The sequence below is a fragment of the Triturus cristatus genome, chromosome 1_2, assembly GCF_964204655.1.
Source record: "Triturus cristatus chromosome 1_2, aTriCri1.1, whole genome shotgun sequence".
Classification (NCBI taxonomy): domain Eukaryota; kingdom Metazoa; phylum Chordata; class Amphibia; order Caudata; family Salamandridae; genus Triturus; species Triturus cristatus.
In genome coordinates this window covers 317,574,358-317,580,111 of record NC_140580.1, presented here as the reverse complement: position 1 = coordinate 317,580,111, position 5,754 = coordinate 317,574,358, and positions in this window count along the sequence as shown.

Genomic DNA, 5,754 nt, shown 5'->3' with positions numbered 1-5,754 from the left:
GCCCTAAGGAAAAGGAACAATTACAATATTTAGAAGAAGATAATTGTCGGAACTGGAAAAATAAATAATAAATAATGTTATCAAAAAGCAATGATGAGCTTACAGAAAACAAACCATATTATATCAGGGAACACCTATTTTGTGAGTGTTTTTCAAAGACATAGATCTGGACTCAAGTGAGTGTTTGCAGAAGGCTATCAAAGTATCACCTTAAATGGAAGAGGGCCCCTAAAGCACAATAAAGGAGAAGGCAAACCAGGGGAAAGGGCAACTTAAAGCAACACATAAAGCCAAACCCCTATTACTTTGTATGGGTACAACTCCACGCATTTAATAAAAAAAATTAAGTTCATGAGTTAGACATTCTCAAAATTCATCTATTGTAGTAAAAGGCTTGTGTTTTACACATATTTATTTTCACTATTTTATTCGTATCTTGCAAACAGTAATTCATGTCAGAGACATCATAGATTTTCCAGTTCCACTGATCAAAGAAAAATATGTTTGCTTCCAACAACATTGGTAAGACAAATACTAACATGACAAGATCCCCATTCAAAAGCATAGTTAAAATTTCACACCCATACTATCATCTGCCATACCACATCCACTCATGTTCATTCACACCAAAAACCATTAAAAACAAACATTAATATCCTACTGGATCATATTCTTGACCACAAATCAATTTGCTCAGTAATTCAGTTGAAGTGGCCTATTTTCCCAACTACACAGACATAATAAATCTGTATCATTTTGTGACAAACTTCTTTAGCATTGCAGTAAACTAGAACATTTAATACTTCATTCTTGATGGCTTCCTCACGTTAGATATAGGTTAGGGTGTCCCTACATATACAGATACTGAAACAGATGTATGATGTCTATGTATAGTTGGGCAAATAGACCACTTCAATTGAATTACTGAGCAAATTGATTTGTAGTCAAGAATACGATCCAGTGGGATACAAACGTTTGTTTTTAATGGTCCTAAGAGACAACAAATGACCTCACTTCTCCTATTGATTCAACATTATTCTCGACAAGATCCTTAATGAAATCATGGATCTTTCCGCATTTATGAATGCTATAATGTTGAACTACAGCTTGTTGAGGACTGAGAGGTAGCTATGCAAAACAAGTTTGTAGCAAGTACATTGCTTTTATGTACTTCCAGGGTCCATGATGTCATGATTTCTTGTTTCCTTTTATTCTTAGTGATTGTAATGTTTGTTCCTTTCATCATATATTTTCTCATGTCCAAGAGGACTCCTATGGCGAGGAGAGCATTATCTTTTGACTTTTAAAAAGAAAATACAACTACAAAATATAATTTTTTGAAAATAAGAAAGAAACAGTTTGGAGCAAGGCTCCATCATGTTGATGGAGCCCTTTACCAAACTGTAAACAGCATTGACAGGAACCGCCATACTGGCGGCTTCCGCCAATGCTTTAGAAATGGCCGCTAGCTTGGCTATAATTTCTAAATTTAGTTTCCGGACTAGTCTCGGCCTAGTGGATGCTAATAAGGAAGTTGATATTTTTTAGATAAATGTAATCTCATACTAATATAGAAATGTGCTTTAATAGTAACATAAAAAATTGCATACCAGAATAGTTGTTAGAAAATGTTCTTTTATTAAATGTGCAGAAAGTGAAAATGCTGCTTATTTCTACAGAAGCTCCAATTTCTACCGTTCTTTAACTGCTAGGCCTCAATATTTTCTTGAGTCTTTCCTATCCCTTTATGAAAATAAATGCCTGTTTGTAAAATTATGATTTAAAGTTACAACTGAACTGTAGAACTTGATGTGCTGTTTACTGCAAAATGTGTTTCTTTCCATCCTCATACATATGACTTCATTATATTTTAGATAGTTTTCTCTGCCGTATGCTTATAATACCAAGTACATTAATGAAATGCTCATTGTAGGTTTAAATTATATTATCTAACCAGGATATGCTAGATATTAATGCTTCATTTATAGAGTAGACCATTGTTTCTCATGAGAACCTTCCTAGATGTATCTTTATGTAATACGCTGTAGCCACATTCAAATAACTACATACATGTTGACATGGACGTTTACCGTGGGAATGGAGGGAGAAGGCGACAAACCATCAGAAGATCCTTCCTCTTTGGCTATAGATGTCATACCCAGCTGTTTTTGCAAAATGTTTTGTGCTTTCTATATGGTACGTGTTCCTAGCTAAAGAGTTAAGTATTCTATGCACCCCTACCCTGCCATGTCTCTTAGCACTTTGTTATGCTAACGTGAATTGCCATAAGCGACTGCTAACGGTGATTTCTTTGTTTTCCTTACCATTTGTGAGGAGACTTTCTATCTTATGCCAATCATAGCAACTGTTGTGATTAATTCCTTTACCTGTTTTAACGTACATGCTTCTGCAGCTGTTAGGGAACTCGGCTGAGTTTCCAGAACTACTCTTCATGGGGAGTTTGACTTTTTTTCATAGCTATAAGCTTTTTGCTCTAAAAGTTTTACTTGCCTTTTTCCAAAAGGAACTCTTTATGGGTTCTTGCTAGGATAGATTAGGTCTTTTAGATTAGGATGGGGACTAATTTCTTTATGGAAGGCGCAACTTGTATGCTTCTTGTAACCACATTTTCTCAACATTTCTGAAAATGTATTTATTTGGCTAATCTGAACAAAAAGACACAAATATAGACTCATCTCTTAAAGAGACAAACAAAACGTTTAGAAGTTCACCAAATTTCTCATATTTGACTGAATCTCTAATTTGAGAGATGTGTTTGGGTTGTGCTCCATTCTAATGTGAAACTCCGAAACCGGTCCTAGGAGGCTTGTTTCCAGTCCAGAGAGGACCTGGCTTGGCAGTTCGGGCTGGACTGTACCCATGAGGCACAGGGTCAAGACTGATTTACATATGGCTGGGTTCAAACTGGAACGGCATGGTGAGCAAAAAAACGATGGATTTAGGCCCAGATCTCTGTACTGGGGTGAATGTATGACATTGTTCTGCATTCTGTCCATCAACTGTTGTTTTTGCATTTGTCACCCCGAATGGGAAGGGTATGCCCAGACGTGGGTCCCATGCTCTCCATGCCACTGGAATCAAGCTATCCTGGCTGAAGAGGGTTGAAACCCTGAAACCGGTCCTAGGATGCTTGTTTCCAGTCTAGGGAGGACCTGGTTTGGCAGTTTGGGCTGGACTGTACCCAAGAGGCACAGGGTCAAGACTGATTTGCATATGGCTGGGTTCAAACTGAAATGGCATGGTGAGCAAAAAAACGATGGATTTAGGCCCAGATCTCTGTACTGGGGTGAATGTATGACATTGTTCTGCATTCTCTCCGTCAACTGTTGTTTTTGCATTTGTCACCCCGAGTGGGAAGGGTATGCCCAGACGTGGGTCCCATGCTCTCCATGCCACTGGAATCAAGCTATCCTAGCTGAAGAGGGTTGAAACCCCGAAACCGGTCCTAGGATGCTTGTTTCCAGTCCAGGGAGGACCTGGCTTGGCAGTTCAGGCTGGACTGTACCCATGAGGCACAGGGTCAAGACTGATTTGCATATGGCTGGGTTCAAACTGGAACGGCATGGTGAGCAAAAAAACGATGGATTTAGGCCCAGATCTCTGTACTGGGGTGAATGTATGACATTGTTCTGCATTTTGTCTAGCAACTGTTGTTTTTGCATTTCTCACCCCGAGTGGGAAGGGTATGCCCAGATGTGGGTCCCGTGCTCTCCATGCCACTGGAATCAAGCTATCCTGGCTGAAGAGGGGTGAAACCCCGAAACCGGTCCTAGGATGCTTGTTTCCAGTCCAGGGAGGACCTGGCTTGGCAGTTCGGGCTGGACTGTACCCATGAGGCACAGGGTCAAGACTGATTTTCATATGGCTGGGTTCAAACTGGAACGGCATGGTGAGCAAAAAAACGATGGATTTAGGCCCAGATCTCTGTACTGGGGTGAATGTATGACATTGTTCTGCATTCTGTCCATCAACTGTTGTTTTTCCATTCTAATATGGTGGCAAAGATTCATTAACCCAAAGAGGCATAGAAATTGGAACTTCACTTAGTTAGTTGGAAGCAGAGCTACTCATAAACTTTTTATGAGATTTCCACACTCACACTAATGACTGAATAGTCATAAAACCTAGTACAGGTATGGGGAATTTGGAGACAGGGCGATGATCAATCTTAGGTTTGATTTTATCTTGAGAAAAGGGATAATTTGCTTGTTGTGAAGGTTAGGGCTTTGAAAGAAAACTCTTCCCCAAAGTATGACCCTTGTGTGTTTGGCTACATAATTGTTACACTGCCAGTAATTTATCCTGCAACATTTCACACTATGCCCATGCACTTGAAGACCTGACACACCATAAACTTTGCACATGCGGCAAGATTAATTTCAACACACATACAGCCATGCAATTGGTATTTAGTTTACCACATAATTGGTGTAAAGAAACGTGTCCGCGACTCATATATATTGGTATCTTCAAATCCAAATTGTGCCTGGACTGTAATGTCTCAAACCTTGCATGTTGGATTTAAACACCCCCATTGTTCAATTGCGTACTAACGGCTTTTAATAACAACAGTGACAGCACCAAAAGGCTCATTACTCATATAATATATTTTTTATTTGCTAGGAAGTTTTTCATCCAAAACAGAAGAGGAAAGTACATTTTTTACACAGGTAAAATTTCCAAAACATCAAAATTAATAAATATTAAAAATTAAAAACTCTGAATCTTGTATGTACAAAACTATACAAATCCCATAACACTGGACAAGAGTAAACAGCAGGAATGAATGACGGTGGTGTCAGTCCAACAAAGGGCAATCATCCCTCTAGCCCAGACTCAAGTGGGAAAGCCTATGTTGATTGAACTGAGAGTCTGGCAAGCCTAAAGCCATTGAGAATCTGGGAGGTATGAGTTAAATTATCTAATTCTATTTGGACTGCTTAAAAATTTTGTACACAGTTCTTCAATTGGATGCAGTATTAGAGAAAATATTACTTCCACGTAGGATTTAGAAAAACAATCAAATTCATTCATATATGGTGAGATGTTCAGCCAATCATGTGATCTTTCCTGCGTTGAATAGGAAATAGGCTCAAATATTCACTGCCAGTGCAATCCGAAATACAGCACCTAGAAGATAGGATCCCAAGAAGCTCCTAGATCTGAGGATCCTAAGAGACACTCAGTGGCACCATTTGAAATAAATGGCAGGATATTACTCAGAGCACAGCACAACCTGCCCCTGAAAATCACTAAAATCCTGCCTTAGACAAACAGACATTCGTTCCAGTTCAGTATTGCATCAAAATTAGTACTAACTTGGGCCGATGAAGGTAGTCTCGTTAAAGATATCAAATATTTGATTGACGTCAGATCTGAGGCGCTATTCTACCCATGAATATAGAAATGATGTACACTACTCTAACGTGGGAATATCGATTGTGACACACCTGTAATGTGCTAAGTTTGCTGGTCGGCTACATGCTTTAGAGCCAACGTTTTGAGGGGTTTATTTACAAACCCCTTGCGTCAACGGTGAATCGATTTTTGTGACTCATGGCTGGGGCAACCTCCTGCCTCATATTCCCAAAGACACGTAAAGCCACCCTGTGTGACTTTTCCTGTCCTCGTAAATATGGCCCCTTCTCACGCAACACTTTGCGTGAAAGGGGCGTCACATGGGTGTTTGCTGTGGGAGTTCTCACGCAACACCCATGTATATGCAGCATTTCC